The sequence below is a fragment of the Hypanus sabinus genome, chromosome 2, assembly GCF_030144855.1.
Source record: "Hypanus sabinus isolate sHypSab1 chromosome 2, sHypSab1.hap1, whole genome shotgun sequence".
NCBI classification, from domain to species: Eukaryota; Metazoa; Chordata; class Chondrichthyes; order Myliobatiformes; family Dasyatidae; genus Hypanus; species Hypanus sabinus.
In genome coordinates, this window is record NC_082707.1 from 89583205 (window position 1) to 89604602 (window position 21398).

General features: G+C 44.3%; 2 protein-coding genes across 6 annotated transcripts in view; one reads left to right on the plus strand and one right to left on the minus strand.

Annotated features, from left to right (window-relative positions):
- The window catches only part of LOC132381077 (uncharacterized), a 244472-nt gene that overhangs the window by 177209 nt on the left and 45865 nt on the right, over nt 1-21398 (minus strand). For 2 of the 5 annotated variants that reach the window (XR_009507923.1, XR_009507927.1), the window contains 2 exons: nt 19858-20004; nt 10602-12059 (listed from right to left, as the gene is read on the minus strand). The exons of 1 other annotated variant lie outside the window; for it this stretch is intronic. The gene's annotated coding sequence lies outside the window, so the exon portion shown is untranslated. Of the gene's footprint in view, nt 1-10601; nt 12060-16631; nt 16706-19857; nt 20872-21398 lie in introns of those variants that run through there. 2 more of the 5 variants (XR_009507926.1, XR_009507922.1) reach the window with 2 other exon arrangements.
- The window catches only part of sned1 (sushi, nidogen and EGF-like domains 1), a 131275-nt gene that overhangs the window by 33625 nt on the left and 76252 nt on the right, over nt 1-21398 (plus strand). The window lies entirely within an intron of this gene.

A 21398-nucleotide genomic window follows, 5' to 3' on the forward strand; every position in this document is an offset into this window, starting at 1 on the left:
CTTCAGTCAGAGAGGCAACCTTCCCCATCAATAGATATCTGACTACTCCTGCTAATCCAATGTTGCATTCAATTTACCACTTCATCCTGAATGCCGAGCAACTGAACCTTCTTCACCAACCTTCCATGTGCGATTTTGTCAAAGGCCTTGATGAAGACCATGTAGCCAATGTCCACTGTCTTTCGTTGATCAATTTTCCTGCTAACCTCCTCAAAAAACTCTATAAGATTGTTTAGACATGACCTACCACACACACAGCCATGATGGCTATTCTTAATCAGTCCATATCTATCCAAATACTCATATATCCAATCCCATAAGATATCTTCTGATAATTTTCCCACTACTGATGTCAGGCTCACCGGCCTATAATTTCCTGGTTTATCTTTAGAGCCTTTCTGAAACTGTTAGACAAAATTGGCTATCCTCCAATCCTCTAGTACCTCACCTGTCATCAAGGATGTTTTAAATATCTGTGCCAGGGTCCCTGCAATTTCTGTCCTAGCCTCCTACAAGATCAAGAGGACACCTTACCAGGCCTTGGGGACTTATCCACCCTAATTTGACTCAAGACAACAAGCAACTCTTCTGTAATCTGGATTTGGTGCATGACTTTACTACTTTTTTGTCTCAATTCTATAGACTCTGTATCAGTTTCCCTAATAAATACCAATGCAAAAAGTCCATTTACTATCTCTCCCATCTCTTTTGCATAGATGACCGCTCTGATCTTCAAGTGGATCAGTTTTGTCCCTTGCTATCCTTTTACTCTTAATATAACTGCAGAAGTCCTTAGGATTCTCCTCCACCTTTTCTGCTCGTGAAGCCTCGTGCCATATTTTTTAGTCCTCCTGATGTCCCATAGTGCTCTCGTATTTCTTAAACACCTCAAGAGCGTCATTCTTTGCTGCCTATACCCGCCGTGCACCTCCTTTTTAATCAGGACCTCAATATCCCTCAAAAACTAATTGTCCCTGAACATGCTAGTTTTGCCTTTTATTCTAATAGGAACACAAATCTGTACTTCCAATATTTTGCTTTTGAAGGCTTCCCACTTACCATTCATCTCTTTGCCAGAGAACCACCCACCCAACCCACACCTGCCAGATCCTTTCTGATAACATCAAATTGGCCTCACTCCAATTTAGAACCTCACCTGAGGACACTTCCTATCCTGTTTCATAATGATCTCAAGACAAATGGAATTATGGCCACTAGATGCAGTGCACACTTCTGTCACCAGCCCTGTTTTGTTCCCAAATAGGAAATTCAGAATCATACCCTCTTTAGTTGCAAACTCTGTATATAGATTAAGAAAACTTCCCTGAACACATTTAACAAACTCTAACCCATCCAGCCCCTTTTAAAGTATGAGAATCCCAGCCTATATATGGGAAGTTAGAATCACCTTCTCTCACAGCCTTATTTCCCTTGCAACTGTCTATCTCTCTACAATTTGTTCCTCTAAATCTCACTGACTATTGGGAGATCAATAATATAATCCCATTAATGTGGCCTTCCATTTCTTATTCCTCAATTCCACCCATTTCGCCTCAATAGGCGAGACCTCTAGTCTGTCCTGTCTGAGCACTGCCATAACGTTTTCCCTGACTGGCAATGTCACTCTTTAATCCCTCCTACTTGATCATGTGTAAAACAAAAGGACCCCAGATCACTGAGATACTGTTCCAGCCCCTCCTGCAACCAAGTCTCACTAACGGCTGTAATTCCACATGCTGATTCGTGTTCTGAGATCACCTGCCTTGCCTACAATACTCCTCACAACACACAACGTCATTTCCACCATGCACAGCCTTTCAGTCCCTCTCTTTCCATGTAGGCTGAACAACATCATTCTCCATCACCGCTCCATTATCTGTCCTGGCACTCTGGATCCCATTCAGATGGTTCAAGTAGTTCCATTTATGATCAAAGAATGTATATAGTATACAACCTGAAATACTTGTCTTCACAGGCATTCACAAAAAAACAGAACCCTGAAAGAATGAACGACTCGAAAACAATAGATCCCCAAAGCACCCTCTCCCCTTCCCCCAAGCAAGCAACCAACCTCCCCCACCCATTTCAGCACAAAGTGTCAGTGCCCAACACACACCAAGCAACAGGGAAGCACCCAAGGAGAGACCATGATCTGCAGTCAACAAAAACTATTGTTTACGCAATAGCTCGACGTGCCACGGGCTCTCTCTCACTCACTAACAAGACGCAGAGATATCACCCATTTTCACAGCGAAAGGGGACACTGACAGTCGCTGTTACGATATTACAGTCTGCTGTGTCGCTGTTCCATACATCCGCCACGGTGAAATCCTGATGTCCCATTGCCCACAACGCCTCAGTCTGCAACACCGGCCTGAAATGGGTCATCTACAGGGCCGTACCCCAGAGGCACCACCTTCCAAGCCGTGCCTGAAGAATGTTGGAAAATGGTTGCTAACAACTCTAGTTTAAATCCCCTGGAGCAGCACTAGCAAGCCTTCCCACAAGGATGTTAGTTCAGGTGCAAACCATCCCTTCCGAACAGGTTCCACCTACACTGGAAGAAAGCCCAATGATCTAAAAATCTATGGCCTTACTCCTGCTCCCACTCCCTGGCCATGTGTCAAACTAGAAGATCTTCCTGTTTCTAGCCTTCTAGCCTGGCATGGGTGGCAACCCTGAGATCACCACCCTGGAAGTGTTTAGCTTAGCAGCTAACTCCCTGAACTCACTTTGCTGGACCTCGTTACCCCTATCTTCCTACTCCTAGCCTCACCAGCACCTGGCAAGGGTAGGAATCACTAATCCCTCATTCTTCATATGCATTAGGGTTAGGGTTAGGGGATGGGGTTAGAGGCTTCCCGAGATAACAAAATAAACACACGTACCTCCAAGGCTGCTGGCAATCACGATAGGACTGCAATGGCACACTTTCACACTGTGGTCATACCCCCCGTAGAAATTATTATATCCATGCATGCTTTTGTTGCTCCCCCATGTGCTGTTCCTTATCATGATGGGGAGGTTTATGTGCCTTAATGATCCTGGGAGCTATACCAGCTGGGACTTCAGTCCCTGGTAGGTTCAACCTTGCTGGGCAGGTTCCAGGTGAAGGGCCAGACGAATACAGCACCTGGTCCTCCAGGTTGGGGGTTGGGCGTAGGGCCAGCAACCCTATCCTGTAAAATCTTTACTGCTACAGAAACCATAGGCCCCGTGTGCCACCTAGGTACTAGGGGTTCAGATGACGACACTGCTTCCATTGATCTGAACAAGCCGAAACATATCCGGAGTATGGACACTGGATACAGCTACAAACATACCCACAATCCTGACCAATGGTCTTCCCAGCCTTAACCTTGTTGTCCATCACCTTTTGATATATCACTGCTTGCTAGCGCAAGATATCAAATAGACCCCATCTCTGTCAAATAGGATTCCTTAGTTACCACCATGGTGGGCTATGGAGGAGGAAGCTAAATTTACTATAGCTCAAAGTAATACACAGCCAACCTTGTGTATATATAATCCATTCATAGAAGGCCAGTGGAAAATGAGGGCTTGGTGTGTTTAATATATACTGTACCTCAGAATTTAAATTACTACTCATCCCCCACTGAGTGTGCATACTGTACCTCAGTGAATCAGTATTTTCAGTGGATGCAAGACACATTATTTGAAATATTAATTAAACAATTATGGCTTCAGATGTTACCAATTTTCCTGAAAGTAGAATGGTCAATATACACTCTGTTGATGCTTTATTAGGTACATCTATACATTTGCTCGTTAATACAATTATCTAATAAATGGCAGCAACCCAAAGCATGCAGACATGGTCAAGAGGTTCAGTTGTTCAGACCAAGCAACAGAAGGGGGAAGAAATGGAATCAAAGTGACTTTGACTGTGGAATCATTGTTCGTGCCAGAAAGAGGGGTTTGAGTATCTTGGAAACTGCTGTTTCTCCTGGGATTTTCACGCACAACAATCTCTAGAATATACATAATATGATGCAAAAAAGTGAAAAAAAGAAGTCCAGTAAGCAGCAGCTCTGTGGGTGTAAACATCTTGTTAACGAGAGAGGTCAAAGGAGAGTGGCCAGGTATAATATCACTGTCAACATTGTGAAATTTGTTGCTTTGTGACAGTTGCACATTGCAATACGTGGGCAGCCATGGTGGTGTAGCAGTTAGCATGATGTTATTACAGCTTGGGGCCTGCCAGGGTTTGGGGTTCAAATCCTGCGCTCTTCCTTGAGGAGTTTGAACGTCCTCCCTGCGGGATGTGTGGCTTTTCCCTGAGTGCTCTGGTTTCCTCCGACAGTCCAAAGATGTACCGGTTAGTAAGTGAATTTGTCATTGTAAATTGTCCCGTGATTAGGTAAGGGTTAAATTGTTAATTGGATTTGTCAGGGGTTACTGGGAAGGTGTGGCTCAAAAGACCAGAAGAGCCAATCTGTGTTGTAGCACTAAATAAAAATATCAAAATAAAATTGTAAAATTTGTACATTATATATATTTTATATAGTTGTTTCTTGTGGTCCGAGGAAGACTACATTGTGCAGGGTGGCAGTGTTTTTTTTACGAGGCCGAGTTGCGAGCTGGACATCAACCTGGCACGGATGGAGAGCGCGCTTGGGGGCTGCCTGTCATTGGATCGAACCCGGGAACCTCTGTTCTCAAGCCCAGCGCTGATCTCACTGTGTCACCAGCCGACCATGTTTTGTTGCACAGTGCGTGAAAGATGTTAAAGTGGAAAAGCCTTACACAGAGACAATCCCACTCTCTCAGCCTTAGAAGTCAGGATCCTGTGGCTCGAAGAGTGATTACGTCTGGCAGCTACCTTGGCTGCATTGGGTGGCCGCGAAGCCCACGAAGCGCTGCTGCAACGCCTTCTCAGCCGTCGAACCCCCGGGGTTTCCTCCGCCTGATTCACTGAAGCATTCTCCGCATGCTGCGATGAGCAAATTCCCATCTCACCAAGGGTTTCAGACCCGTTGGCTACCCTCACCTGGTTCAGCCGGCCTGTCGAAGCCACTGCCCGGGGCGTGGCCGCTGTCGCAGCAAACAGCTACGAGGAGCCACAGGTGAGAGCTGGGTGTTGGTGAGGACCAACAGATGATGAGCCACTCCAAGGAGTGCGACAAGCCCCCCATCTAGAGGTGCTACCCCTCCCATGCACCCCATATATATATATATATATATATATATATATGTGTGTGTGTACGTGTGTGTGTGTGTGTGTGTGTATGTATATATATATATATATATATATATATATATATATACACACACACACACACACACACACACACACACACACACACACACACACACACACACACATCTATAATTAAATAAACAGTGAAAATGAGCGCAATAAAAGGGTAAAATATATTGAGGTAGCGTACATGGGTTCGTTGTCCATTCAGAAATCTGATGTTGGAGGGGAAGAAGCGCTCCTGAGCCACTGAGTATATGCCTTCAGGCTCTTGGTGGTAGCAGTGAGGTTATGACCTGGCTGATGGGGGTCCTGAATCGTGGATGCCTTTTTGAGGCATTGCTTTTTGAACGTGTCCCTGATGGTGGGGAGGCTGGTGCCCATGATGGAGCTCACTGAGTTTACAATTTTCTGCAGGCTTTTTCTGATCCTGTGCAGTGACCCCTCCGTACAAAACAATGATGTAACCATTTAGTATGCCCTCCACAGTACATCAGTTTAAATAACCACACATTACAACAGTGGTGTGCAGAAGAGCATCTCCGAATACACAACACATTGAACTTTTAACGCAGTTGAGTTACTGCAGGAGGAGACCACAAACTGACTCTCAGTGGCCACTTTATTAGGTATTTCACACACCAAGGAGATCTGCTCCTCTCCACAGTTGATAAATGTTGTTAATCAAGGCATCTTTTCAACTTCAGACGCTGGGGATCAATAAACTAGAACAGAATAACAAATTGAAACCAGTTTGGTGGAATGGAATGGGATGGGATTAACCAGGTGCTGAAGTGCATTAGCACTGAGACACTGATTGTTGGATTTGATCCAAAGGCAATAATTGCTTTCCAATGAAAACAGTCACTGAAGAGTTTAAGTGCTGGCAGGTAGATAGTAAATTTTAATCATTCCTTTATGTGTCTCATTTATCCCTGTGAAATTTAAAGCATTTGTTTAAAGCCTGCTTGCAGTCTGGTGGAATGACCAAAGTGTTGCTCAGGCTTCTGAAACAGTGTGATTGTGTGCAGTGGAGAGTCCGCAAGTATCAGCGCAGTTTGTGGCAAGATTAGAATTACCCTGCTGTGTCTTCCTCATTTTAAAAATTAAATACTTGATCACATGAGAAATTTCTACACACGTACACACTCTCTCTCTGTCTCTCTCTCTGCTCCCACTCCCCTTCTCCTCTCCACTCCTCTCCCCAAGCTCTCCCCTCCCCTCTGCCTATCCCCTCCCTCACTCCTCTCACCCCCTCTTTTCCCTATCTTCCCCACTCTTCCCCTCTTCCTCCCCCCTCAATCCCTCTCTCCTTTTCTCTCTCTTTTACCCCCTTTCTCTCCCCCTAAGCCTCCCCTAGCACCATTGAACCATAGAACATTACAGCACAGAAAAAGGCCTTTTGGCCCTTCTTGGCTGTGCCAAACCATTTTTCTGCCTAGTCCCTCCGACCTGCACCTGGGCCATATCCCTCCAAACCTCTCTCATCCATATATCCATATACATTCATGTCCAAGTTTTTCTTAAATGTCAAAAGTGAGCCCACATTCACTGCTTCATCTGACAGCTCATTCCACACTCCCACCACTCTCTGCGTGAAGAAGCCCCCCCCCCCAATGTTCCCTTTAAACTTTTCCCCCTTCACCCATGACCTCTGGGTTTTTTTCTCCCCTAGCCTCAGTGGAAAAAGCCTGCTTGCATTCACTCTGTCTATAACCATAATAATTTTATGCACCTCTATCAAATCTCCCCTCATTCTCCTACGCTCCAGGGAATAAAGTCCTAACCTATTCAACCTTTCTCTGTAACTCAGTGTCTCAAGTCCCGGCAACATCCTTGTAAACCTTCTCTGCACTCTTTCAACATTATTAATATCCTTCCTGTAATTCGGTGACAAAAATTTCTCCTTCTCCCACTGGCACCCTCTCTTTCTCTCTCCACCCCTCTCCCCATCCCCTCTCCCCTCTCTCTCCCTACCCCTCCCCTCCAAACTGTATATTATCACAACCAGTAGCTTATCTGTGGGGAGGTGAGGAAGGATTAGTAAATTTTAAAATTAAGGCCATTCCTCTGTACATTTTCCCTGCCATTTTCACAAGGTTCAAGGCTTGTGATGGTACCAAAGTTTCTGTCAGAACACTATTGTAACATACCAATGATTTTTTTGTGGCACTTGAAACTTGAGAACCTGAACAGACATCTTCAGAAGTTTTCTGATGACTCTGCCGTAGTTGGATGCATCAGCGAGGGAGATGAGGTGGTGTACAGGGCTACGGCGGGAAACTTCGTCACATGGTGTGAGCAGAATCATCTGCAGCTTAATGTGAAAAAGACTAAGGAGCTGGTGGTGGACCTGAGGAGGGCTAAGGCACTGGTAACCCCTGTTTCCATCCAAGGGGTCAGTGTGGACATGGTGGAGGATTACAAATTCCTGGGGATACGAATTGACAATAAACTGGACTGGTCAAAGAACACTGAGGCTGTCTACAAGAAGGGTCAGAGCCGTCTCTACTTCCTGAGGAGACTGAGGTCCTTTAACATCTGCCAGACGATGCTGAGGATGTTCTACGAGTCTGTGGTGGCCAGTGCTATCGTGTTTGCTGTTGTGTGCTGGGACAGCAGGCTGAGGGTAGCAGACACCAACAGAATCAACAAACTCATTTGTAAGGCCAGTGATGTTGTGGGGGTGGAACTGGACTCTGACGGTGCTGTCTGAAAAGAGGATGCTGTCCAAGTTGCATGCCATCTTAGACAATGACTCCCATCCACTCCATAATGTACTGGTTAGGCACAGGAGTACGTTCAGCCTGAGACACATTCCACCGAGATGCAACACTGAGCGTCATAGGAAGTCATTCCTGCCTGTGGCCATCAAACTTTACAACTCCTTCCTCGGAGTGTCAGACACTCTGAGCCAATAGGCTGGTCCTGGACTTATTTCCACTTGGCATGATTAACCTATTATTTAATTATTTATGGTTTTATATTGCTATATTTCTTCACTATTCTTGGTTGGTCTTTTGAACATGAGGAGCACCGGGCAGAACTCCACATTTTCACAGGACAGTGTTGGAGGTCACAATCAAACCTGCACTGCAAAGCAGTGGGTTTACTCACTGCACCACTATGCTGCCTTGTCCAGACCAGGTGAAGTGTCTTGACCTGAAGCATCAATTGTCTATTCCCTCCAAAGAAGCTGCCTGATCTGCTGAGTTCTTCCAGCACTTCTTGTGTTGCTCCAGGTTCCAGCATTTATAATCTTTTGTGGCTCCTCAGTTTCTCCATATCCCTAAAGTGCCATTTAATTATACTTTTCAAATTAAGCAAATTATATTATGCTTGACTTGACTTCCTTATTAAATTGGATTCCTTGAGGGAATGTCCCAATGTTATTTAACCATTTTGATTTGATCATGTAATGTATTGCAGCAACAATAGGTGGCAGCACACTCAATTGATTACATTAGGATGAAGGTAGAGTTGAGAGAGAACACTGAGATTCATCACTTACTGATCCCATTGAATGTTGTATCATCGCCATTGGAAGAAATAATATTTCAATGTTTTTGCTAAAATTCCCCTTTCCGTTGTTATGATACTTTGAACATAATAGTAAGTCTTGATTAAGTCCTGTCATTTTTTTTTCTGCCATCATTTACTTTGAAGACCATCCACATTTCAAATTTATTTAATACAGGGATCCCTAACCTCGAGTTCATGGATCCCTCAGTTAATGGTAGGGTCTCATGGCATAAAAGGATGTTGGAAGAGCCCGATTTAAAACACTTTTTCTCTTTGCATCTCTGTGCTTCCTGAGTTCCACGGCTCTGCCTTTGGAAGATCCTGGTTATGTGTCGGTATCTAAGTGTGGGACTTAAAATTAGAAGCTTCTGAATGTGAGGGATTACATTGAGGCTGATACCTAAGTAACTAAAATTGATCTTTGGATTTAAAAAAGGAAAGTAGATAAGTTATTTTAAGTGAAGAATTTGATTTGTATGAAACTTTAACACCATCAGTAATTACAACTGGGTCTACTCAGACCTGTCTCATTAGGCTTCCAGGAGCTCCAGCTTTACTGTGTACCCAGTGATCCCAGCAGCAAGAGAATCACTTTTCCCTTTCCTAATGCAGCTCTATTATCTAGTAACACGGAATTAACCACATGAGATACCAGCACAGCAGGAGTTACGAGATCTTGGAAACAAAGAAACCTCTACAAGCCCTAATATTCTAGCTACACAGGAGTGATTGAGTTCTGAAACATCCATGCTCTTTGATGAACAAACTTGGTCTCTCCTGTTTAAAAAATATACTGAGGGGGTCTTGGGAAAGGTCTTGGTGCAGGGAATGTTTCCACCTGTGAGGAGAGACATACAAGCGGTCACCAATATAAGGTGGTCATCATGAAATCTAGCAGGGAATTGAATTATCTTTTACCTGGTGTTTGGTGAGAATGTGGCGCTGACTTCCACAAGGAGTGGCTGAGGTGAACACTGCGGCCACATTTAGGGGAAGCATACCCAGCAAAATAGAATTAGCTGAGGGTAGATAGGGGGAAGTTAAAATGGATCATAAAGTGCCTCTTTGGACTGGTAGAGATGAATAGCCTGTTTAGGTATAATTCTACAGTAGGTAACTCCAGATGCAGAGAAACCACTGTGTTCTACAGATACGCAGAGGCACTGAAATCACTGCCGCTTATGAGATTCTACCTTCCTTCACGTGGCTAATCAGACTTGCATTGATTTTCAAAGAGTTCAGATTCTGTCTCATTGTCTTCTTCCCCTCTGCTGTCCAATTTCTGAATGGACATTGAACTCATGTACCCTATCTCTCTATTTGTTTTTGCACTACTTGTTTAATTTAACTGTTTTCTATATATACTTACTGTAATCCAGATTTTTTCTATATTATGTTTTGCATTGTACTGTTGCCACAAAGACAACAAATTTCACGATATATGCTGGCGATATTGATTCTGATTCTGATATTTGTATCATTTATGTTTTTCATGCTCCAGTTTAATTACATTAAACACTTAATTGACCCCTGTACTTGCCTCTTTCAGACACATAAATGTTGGGAGAGTACTTGTCTCCATCACCTTCTCTGGCTGTAAAAGATTTTTCCTCCATTCCCCTTTAAATCTCTTCCTCCCCACATAAACCTAAGCTCGTTAGTCTTAAACAACTCTGCCACAGGTAGAAAGTTTCTTACTGTCCACCTGATCTATGCCAGTGGCCATAATTTTCCTATAACCTGCCTCATGTATTATCTTGCCACTGGACTTATTGCTGCTTGTGGAAATTATCTGAGAGGCAGACACTTGCTGTGATTTCTGTATGACAATGGCATTTACAATATAATAAGCACAAAGTAGTGATTTTGCTTTAATATTGTCATGTGTACTGAGATACAGTGAAAATCTTCGGATTATCACAAGGTCATGGTAGGCACTACAGAAATGAAAACATCTCAAAAAAAGTCAGAGCCAGGGGTACAACATCCTCCCAGCGCAAAAGAAAATTCTGAAAGTATAGGTTCAGTCTAAGAGCAAGGTAATACTTCTTAAGACTTGCTGAAACTTCATAAATGCATAAGCCAGTGGCCTGTGTTTTCTCTCTCACAAAAAAACACAGATGCTTATTTCTCCTGACCCATGCTCTCGGTGAAATGTAAACAAAATTGCTTCTCCACTGGAAAAAAAATGCACAAAAACTCACAAAGAGAACATTAATGAGCAGTCCTTTGACATATGCTGTTCAGTTTCCCAGCTGTTGCAGCTTGCAGAGCAGATCTTCTGCCAAGACCCCGTGTCCAATTTGCTCAGAACAGATGTGCAGTTGTTTGTGCATGAAGGGGTCAATGGATCTGCCCATTCCAGCTTTGCCTTTGGTGTGGTTCTTGTGGTCGGGAAGTGGAGGAGAGCTGTATTTCCTGCATGCCAGTACTGGGACAGTGCTCTTTGTACCGGCAGATCTCCTCCTTCAGATCAAGGCAAACAATGCTGTGGTTTATCTTGCCATGAGATGATGCACGGAAGACAACCAGGTAGTCTTTCTCTGCAACCAGACAAATTCAGCATGAGTTTTGTTTGTCGGATGTAATCTAATTTCTGTAAGGTTTTTATGTGGTTAATTGGAGTCTGTGCCACTCTGCAATAACTACTTTCCCACCCCCACCACTCTATTGTTTGTATTGGTCTCCCGCGAGGATCTTGCATCAGCTGGGAGGGCAGTAGCTACCAATTGCTGCTGCTTTGCTATTTAGATATGAAGTTGAGTGTTGAAGGGGCCGCCTGCTCCATCACACCCTGGCAATCAAATAGCGAGAGCTAAGAACCTTCCTGTCCCACAGCACAGTTGCACTAAGTGGGATCACATAGATAGAGCTGAGACAGTCAGTCAGGTGAAACAACTCAACAATGGACTGTGATAGAGCGTGCAGCCTATCACAAAACAATCAGGGAACTATGAGGAGGAAGGATAGATGAAAGTTATGTTGATCAAAACTTCATAACACATCTGTAACTGTTGAAGTCAGTGGAGGTCAGACATGTAGATAACGGTCCACCAATTCATATGTTCACCTTCTTTCTCTCATTTTCCTCCCTTGGTATTCCCTCATTCCTGTTTTAGTCTTTGTCATTTTGTATCCCTTTCTTTTCCTTCTTTCTTTGTCTCTCTCGTTCTGCTCTGTCTTTCCCACTGTTTGATCTATGGCACTCTCTGAGTTCAGTCCTGTTCTGTTGCCACTGCTGGTCCTGGTACTAAAAGCCACCCAGCCACTTCGATAGACAGAAAGTACTGCAAGTACTCAGATAGTGAGGCAGCGTCTGAGGAAAAGGAAAAGAATTAACGTTCAGGGTCTGAGACCTTTCGTCAGAACTCAGGAGACACATGGGACTGCAGATGTTAAAATATGGGGCAAACACAAAGTGCTCTAGGAATGCAATGAGTCGGGCTGCAACTATGGAGGAATAGATAGAGTCAATATTTTAGGTTGAGACCTTGCTTCAAAATCATTCTTTTGCCTGTACAGATGCTGCATGAACTGGTGAGTTCTGCCAGCAGTTTGCCTTTATTGATTTCTTATTGTCACCTGCATGAGTTGTGAATTCAGTCAGCTCCATCATGGGCCCAAGCCACCGTAGCATCCAGGACATCTTCAAGGAGCGATGTCTCAAAAGGGCAGCATCCATCATTAAGGAAATCACCAAGGAAGTGTTCTCTCCTCATTGCTGCCATCAGGGAGGAGGGACAGGAGCCTGAAGGCATACACTCAACGATTCAGGAGCAGCGTCTTCCCCTCTGCCATCAGATTTCTGAATGGACACTTAACCCAAGAACACTACCTCACTACTTTTTTTTTGCATAACAACATATTTCATAACATGTGCCAGTGATATTGAATCTGATTCTGGGAAGCAGAGTAAACTTTCTGTTTGTATGCTATCCAGGCGGTTCATGCCAGACGTAACTACACTGAAGAATAAACAAAGCAACAGAGTGCAGAATATAGTGTAGCAGTTTGGCACCTACTGTGCAAGGCTGACAATGAGGGAGATTAGGAGACCAAGAATTAATTTCAGTATGAGAGGTTCATTCAAGAGTCTGGTACTGTGAGATAAAAGCTGTCACTCGTTCCTGAAATGTTTGTTCTCTCTCTCTCTCTTTCTCTCTCTCTCTATCTCACTATCTCTATCTCTTTGCACAAATGCTACCTTATTGCTGAGTTTTTCAAGTGTCTCTTGATTTCTCCTTTTTTGTATCTGCCTTTGCTTAGATTTTGTATTTACTGGAATCTAAGTGGTTGGATGAGACTTTGCAGCATCCTCCTCCTTTCTCTAATAGCCTGAAGCCCGAAGTAACTAAGGGTTAATCCTGTATCTGTTATTCATTCTGACTGTCCTATCCTTTTTATATCATGCAGATTAAGGTCAAAAGGCAGTGACAGAGTTGTTGATTTGGCTGGATTATCCGAGAGAGCTCAAAAGGTTTTTAGCAATGTGTTGGAGGGACAGATCAAGTAGTTTTTCAGACAGAACGGTGCCACTCAGCACCTTATTAGTGTCATGAACATTTTTGTTTTAGGTAGTTCTCTGAGCAACAGGTCAACTGGCTGAAGCCCTCAGAGATGTGTCAGTAGAACACTCCATGCAGAAGGACCATCTAACAGAGTGGTCAGTCCAATAGTCCCATGGTAGGAGCACTGTGTGGTGATGGTGGAGATATAGTGTGTTCCCTAGACACATTTCTACACTGTTACAGTCGTCATCCTGTCTACTGAGAGAATGCATTCAACAACCCACGTGTAGACAAGTTGGTTGGCATTTTGGTCATTGTCTTTTCATCAAAGGTCTTGATGAAGTGATGGACGGGTAAGATTCAGCAGCTGTGGGATAAGGTGGAGATGTGTGGCGTTATCATGGGGTATTTGTGGGTGGGGGGGTGACGTGGAAAGAAGATGGTCAGCAGCCTGGAAGGAATGCAAATGGAGGCAAGAGACTCAGCAAAAGCTGAGGGTTTCAGATTTAAGGAAATGAAGATCAGAAGTTACTGCTTTGTGGGCTGGGAGGTGCAAAGATTTGGTTAACTATTTTACATTCCTCCTGCAATAGTTCTGTGGAACTTAGTCCATATTGTCCTAGGAAGATCCGTCAAGGAGTGCCCCTAGCACATGATCCATGGTCCCCTGCAGTTCTCCAGAAGGAACGTAGCAATGGAACACTTTCACCACTTCTTCCCTGATGTAGAAAGCATTTTAGAATCTGAAGAATGACTCATAACTGAAGGTGCTTGTCAAAAACAACCAAAAATGATCGTTGGTGGAAAAATTGATTTAATTGCATTATGTTGTAAAAGAAGCGTTATGCAACCAAATTTCCAGCCATATGCATGGCACTAGCCTGTGTTGTTCAAACTCACAATCTGCTATCCTATTTCACAACAATACCTATTTACAGAGTATGACAAGGTTCACACTGTTGCTGTCAGTGGGCATTATCACAGAGCTTGTGGAATGCCCATGAAACACCCTGTTGTATAGTGAGACTTGTCAGTGCCTCAGTCATGCACACATACCAGATATTCCAGTTATACAGTGAGAAAGTTGGCTGCAGGACTTTATCCTGCGGAAACCTTGCTAAGTAAACACAGGTGCTACATCAAATTGCATTGATTTCACCGCACTGAAACGGGCCATTTGGCCCAACTGATAAATGCTGAAGTGTATGTTTTATATGTTTCTTTGCATGCTACCATCTTTCACCTCGCTCCATCAGCTTAGATTTCTGTTGTTTGGTCATCTACGTTGTGCATATAGTGCATGAACAGTGATTAAATGCTTCACAGTTGAGGTTTTCAGTTTAATAAATTGTTGAAGGGTTTTCTTTTACAGAATCAGAATCAGTTTTATTATCACTGACTTATGTCATGAAATTTGTTCTCTTGCAAAAGCAGTACAGTGCAAGATTTAAAAATTACTAAAAGTTAAGAAAGTAAAGAGTGCAAAAGAGAAACAACAATAACAAGGCAGTGTCCATGGACCATTCAGAAATCTGACATCACAGGGGAAGAAGCTGTTCTTAAAATGTCAAGTGTGGGTCTTCAAGCTCCTCTACTTTCTCCCCGATGGAAATAATAAGAAGAGGGCATGTCGCTGATGGAGAGGATCCTTAATGACTGATGCTGTCTTCATGAGGCAATGCCTCTTTATGATGTCCTTGAAGGTGACGGTTTGTTCCTTGATGGAGCTGACTGAATCTACAACCCTCTGCAGCCTCTTTCCTGCACATTAGACCCTCCATACCAGGCGGTGATGCACCCAATCAGAACACTCTCCAACTGTACATCTGTAGAAACTTGCAAGACCCTTTGTTGATGACTCAAATCTCCTCAGACTCCAGACAATGTAAAGCTACTACCATACCCTTATGAGTGCATCAATGTGTTAAGCCCAGGACAGATCCTCTGAGATGTTGATGCCCAGGATTAATTGGTCTTGCTAACATTTAGTGCAAGGTTATTGTTGCAAAACCACTCAACCAACCAACCTGTGTCACTCCTGTATGCTCCTTGTTATCATCTGAGATTCTACCAACAATGGTGGTGTCATCAGCAAGTTTATAGATGGCATCTGAACTGCGCCTAGCCACATAGCTATTGGTGTAGAAAGCATAGAGAAGTGAGCTAAGCACATATTGTTGAGACACACCTTTTTTGATTGTCGGCAAGGAGGAGATGTTATAACCGACATGCACTGACTGTGCTTTCCCAATAGGAAAGTCGTAGCTCCATTTGCAGAGAGAGGTACAGGAACCAAGTTTTGAAGATTGCTGATTAATAATGAGTGGTTGATGGTACCGAACACCAAGCTGTAAATGGGGCTGATCTGCGGTGATGGCATTGTGGAGGTGACGCCTCAGTAACCCTAATACAGTATATCGATACTAAAGACAACCCCGCTCCTTCACACTGTTCCAATTTGTGGCCTAGGCTACTGAATCTCTACTGATAGTCATCCAGCTTCTGATACTGACTCCGGCACTGCTTGCCCCTGCACTCAGAACCACTGACGCTCAGCTTCGTAATAGTCCTGTTTTCTGCTGAAATCTGGAGACTACATCACACAGGACAATGACAAGTACTTAAATTTATATAGTCATAGAGCACTACAACAGAGAAACGGGCTTTTCAGCGCATCTAGTCCAGTCCATGCCAACTTGATATTCTACCTATGCCCATCAACAGCACCTGGACCATAGCCCTCCATACCCCTTCTATGCATGTACTTACTCAATTTTCTCTTAAGTGTTGGAATTAAACCTGCATCTACCACTTCTGCTGGCACCTCATTCTTTGCACCAACCTTTGAGTGAAGTATTTACTCTTCATGTTCCCCTTAAATATTTCACCTTTCACCCTTAACCAGTGATCCCGAGTCTCACCCAACCATAGTGGAAAAAGTCTTCTGCATTTACCTTGTCCACTCCACTAATAATTGTCTTTACTTCTGTCAAATCTCCCCTTATTCTCCTATGTTCCAGGAGGAAAAAGTTCAAAACATCCTATTCAACCTTTCCCTATAACTCAGGTCCTCAAGTCTCAGCAACATCCTTTCAATCTTATTGATATCTTTCCAGTAAGCATGTAACCAGAACTGCACACAACTCATAGCACCTTTTGTTCCCTCTCTGTGCCTCAGAAATGCTTTATAGCCAGTGAAGCACATTTCAAATGCAGTCCCTGCTTAAACAAGAAAAATACATGAACCAATTAGTGCATGGCATCCTGAAGTAAAGCAGTAAGTTAGCGATCAATATAATCTATTATCAGTGTGGTCATCAATAGATTATTATTGCACAAAACACTAACTCCCATTTTTCTGTTAAATTATTTATGTTCACCTGATGGTATAATCATAATGCAGCTTTATCTCAGAATGTTAGGAATGTCCATCCAGCGTATTATTCAGTTGTATCTGAAACAGAATTGAAAACTTCCTGATTTGGAGGCCACAGAGTCCCCACAGCTAGGACTAACATTAAATTTCTATTGACTTTGGGATGTTGCATGTATCCATCGCTCCAGGGGTTGCTTGACCAATGCCCATGTTGTGTTGAAGCAGAGGTTAAAATAGTGCACTGGATTCTGGGATGAACAAGGGGGATAATGAGTTGAACTATTTTGTTGGGATATTTTCTCTACTGGGATATGGGAGCAATTGCCTGGTTAAAAGGAGGTCCTGTCACTATCCTTCAAAATTCACAATGTCCTCCTGTGCTTGGTGTGTGTTGGCACAGACCCAATCCGTCCCCCTTTCTTCTTCCGACACATGCTTGAAGCGTTTTCAAGATGTGTTTTTACAAGCAAGGAATTAAGATGTATAAGGGAAGTTTTTCTTGGCTGCAACAAGCAGGAGTTACTAAATATCAAACTCATTTAACCCTTTGATGAGGTTCTCAATTTACTGCAGACAGAATAACTCCTCTTTATCAAGCTAATGCCTCATTCATTTTGATGTCTGTAAAGGGATAAGATCAACAATAGCCGGCGGATGATATCAGAGCCCACACAAGCTCTACTTTGTAGGGAGGGGGTTGACTGGTGATAGAAAGAGATCTGACCAATGGTAATGGGACAGAGAAAATTGACTGGAAGATATTCAGTGATATTGGTCAATAGAGAAGCTACTTGTTTTGTGGTTTAGTGAAGGAATTTGTTATTTGGTAAGAGATTGCTAATTAACAAGATAATGAAATTGCTGGTTAAATATTGATCTCCTTTCAACGTGTGCATCTTTAGTCAGAAATGGAGCTGGTGGGCAGAGGGAATTACAGATTACTCTTCATTCTACAAACTTAATGCACATCATTATCATTGAAGCGACATATTAAACTACAGAGCAACACACACAAAGCAGTAGGGAAGCTCAACAGGTCAGGCAGCATCTACAGAAAAGAGCAAACAGTAGATGTTTTGGGCCAAGGCCCTCTTCCAGACTGAGAAAGAAGGGGGAAGATGCCCGAATAGGGAGATGGGGTGAGGGGAAAGAGGCTAGCTGGAAGGTGGTAGGTAGGTGGGAAAGATCAAGGGCCGGAGAAGATATCTGATAAGAGAGAAGAATGAACAACGGGAGAAAGAGAAGGAGGAGGGGACTCGGGGAAATAATAGACAGATGAGAAGAAGTGAAAGGTCAGTGGAGAATAGAGGAAATGGGGTTTTTGGGGGGGGATTTTTTTCACCATAAGGAGAAATTGATATTCATACCATCATGAATAGCAGAGAGAGTACCTAGCTAGAATTGAAGGTGTTTCTCCTCTGCTCTGAGGGTGGCCCCACCTTGGCACATGAGGACATGGATCGACACATCAGAATGGGAAAGGGAATCGGAATTAAAATGTTAGGGCACCAGGGAGTCCTGCTTGTGGCGTTTGTAATATGGGTGTACACTGTCCTACAATTTAGATAGCTGTGCTGATCAGGAAAACCATACAGCATTGTCGATAGACCTTCACCACCTCCCAGGGAATTAGCTGTAGTTACTCTCACAGTAAATGGTTGCATAGTCTGTGATCTTCTCCCAAGTGCACCCCTTTCATTGTCTTCCTGCTGCTTATCTCCCATGGACATTTGAATTCCATCCTTCGTTTTTCTAGTTCTTGATTTTCAGAGGATTTGGCTGGATTCCATATCCTACCAGGTAACCTCCACCTGATTATCAATTATTCACTCCATCTCATCTTCACGTTACTTCATTGAAATGGCCTCACGTCAGGTCCACCAATATTCTTCAGTAACATGTTCCAAAAGTATGTAGCCCCTGCTTTAGTGCCTTCACCAGATTCACGTTATTAACATTGCACAGATATTTAAAATGGCAAATGTATTGCCTTTTCTACACACACTCTGAGTTGCATCACTTGCCTTCCAGATATTTTGATGGTTAATTCAAGAAACATATTCTTGAACCTAGTAACTTGTCTTGGTAGTTTGATGATGGGTTGGGGTGTAACATTACTGGCTAACATCCATTTCTCTGAAGGTATTTTCAATAAAGATGGCATTGGTTTGATGTCTTGGCAGAAGTGAAAGATAACAGTTAAATGATACATAAAAATGACAATAATGTATTTGTGTACCCATAATGTTTGTGCTATAGAGGCAGGTGGAAATCACATTGCTAACACCTTGGTACTAAAAATACAACCACACTGATCAAGTTTAACATTAGAATATTCAGCGGATATTTCCTTCTTTTTAACTTGATTCCCAGAAAACTGTAACCACAGATGTTCTGGCAAGCTTTGTTAAATCATGAGACAGATTTGGTCTATTTTAGGTCTTCAGTCCACAATCCCCTCATTCCCCTTCGCCACAAGCATTATCCTGGCATTCTGCTGTTCCATAAATAATTGCGCTTCTTATCCGGAAAACTCCAATCACGGTGTCTCTTCCTATTAGTTTAAACCCGTGGCCTCTCCATTAGTTTAACCTTGAACCTCCCTCTGTACGTTCCATCCTGTATATTATGTTCACCCCGTGACTCATTTCACGAGCTTAACCCTTTATCCCCTATATTAGTTTAACCCTGTGACTTCTATGTTAGTTTAACCCTGTGACCCTCTATTACATAAGCTATGCCCCCCCACACCATTAGTCAGTTTAGCTATGTTGTCTCCTATGTGAGATTTACTCTGTGGCCTATTGGATTAGTTTGACCTTGTGATGCCTATATTTATTTAATCTTGTGACTCTCACTTCAAGTTTAACCGTGTCCTTTGAACTAGTTCAACTCGTGTCTCCCATATTAACTTAGCTTATATCTTCCTTATTACTCTATGTCCTCCAGTATTAGTTTTATGCAGACCCCTGAGATTAGTTTAAACCTTATTCCCATGAATTACTGTATCATTTGGATAAATTTAAAATGTGCAGCCTATATTAATTTAATCATGACCTTGCTAACTGCTGTCTTACTTTGATTGATTGTGTTGGACTCAAATCTACCAAAATATTTCAATCAATTCCAATGTCACTCTTGAGCCGACAGCCTACCATCAAGCTCAGCAGCTGTCAAAGCGCTCAGATCGATTAACTCATGGAGTTGATATTAACTCTGCAGAATTATACCTGGAAAATTGGAGAGGAAGAGGAGAAGATGATGGAGGTGAGGCAACCCAGCACGACAGTATCACAGCTCATGAGAATGTCTTGGTATCCTCTGTTTCCCGATGTTTAGCTTCCGTTGTATCTCTTCATTGTCACTCTCCCCAGTTCCTAACGAATTAAGATGTAAAATCAGAAAATGCTGGAGAAACTCATGTCAGGCAGCATCTGTGGAAGGAGAAACTGCCAATATTTCTGGTCTTCGTCACTGTGACAAACTTGGGAAACGGAGAAACTAGTTACTCTAGGTAGCAGAGAAGATCAGAAGGAAAAAAGGAATTTCTGTGATAGGGTTAAGTATAGTGGGCATTTGATGGTGGGCCAGGGGTTTGGTGGGTTTATTGGCGGAGTAGATCAGAGCCCGGAGGTCGATTGGCGGTCGATCGGAGGTCCAGATCGGAGCCCAACGGCCGACCGACGGTCTGGATCAGAGCCCGGAGGTCGATTGGCGGTCGATCAGCAGTCTGGATCAGAGCCCGCCAGTCAATCGGAGGTCCAGGTCAGAGCCCGGCGGTCGATCAGAGGTCCAGATCAGAGCCCAGCGGCGATCAGAGGTCCGGATTGAAGCTTGATGGTCAATCGGCAGTCTAGATCAGAGCCCGCTGGTCAATCGGAGCCCGGCGGTCGATCGGAGGTCCGGGTCGGAGCCCAACGGCCGACCGACAGTCTGGATCGGAGCCCGGAGGTCGATTGGCGGTCGATCGGAGGTCTGGATCAGAGCCCGGTGGCGATCGGAGGTCCGGATTGAAGCTTGATGGTCAACCGACAGTCCGGATCAGAGCCCGCTGGTCAATCGGAGGTCCGGGTCGGAGCCCAACGGCCGACCGACAGTCTAGATCAGAGCCCGCTGGTCAATCGGAGGTCCGGATCGGAGCCCAACGGCCGACCGACAGTCTGGATCGGAGCCCGGAGGTCGATTGGCGGTCGATCGGAGGTCCGGATCAGAGCCCGCTGGTCAATTGGAGGTCCGGGTCGGAGCCCAACGGCCGACCGACAGTCTAGATCAGAGCCCGCTGGTCAATCGGAGGTCCGGGTCGGAGCCCAACGGCCGACCGACAGTCTAGATCAGAGCCCGCTGGTCAATCGGAGGTCCGGGTCGGAGCCCAACGGCCGACCGACAGTCTAGATCAGAGCCCGCTGGTCAATCGGAGGTCCGGATCGGAGCCCAACGGCCGACCGACAGTCTGGATCGGAGCCCGGAGGTCGATTGGCGGTCGATCGGAGGTCCGGATCAGAGCCCGCTGGTCAATCGGAGGTCCGGATCGGAGCCCAACGGCCGACCGACAGTCTGGATCGGAGCCCGGAGGTCGATTGGCGGTCGATCGGAGGTCCGGATCAGAGCCCGGTGGCGATTGGAGGTCCGGGTCGGAACCCAACAGCCGACTGATGGTCTGGATCGGAGCCCGGAGGTCGATTGGCGGTCGATCAGCAGTCTGGATCGGAGCCCGCCGGTCAATCAGAGGTCTGAGTCAGAGCCCAACGACCGACCGACAGTCTGGATCGGA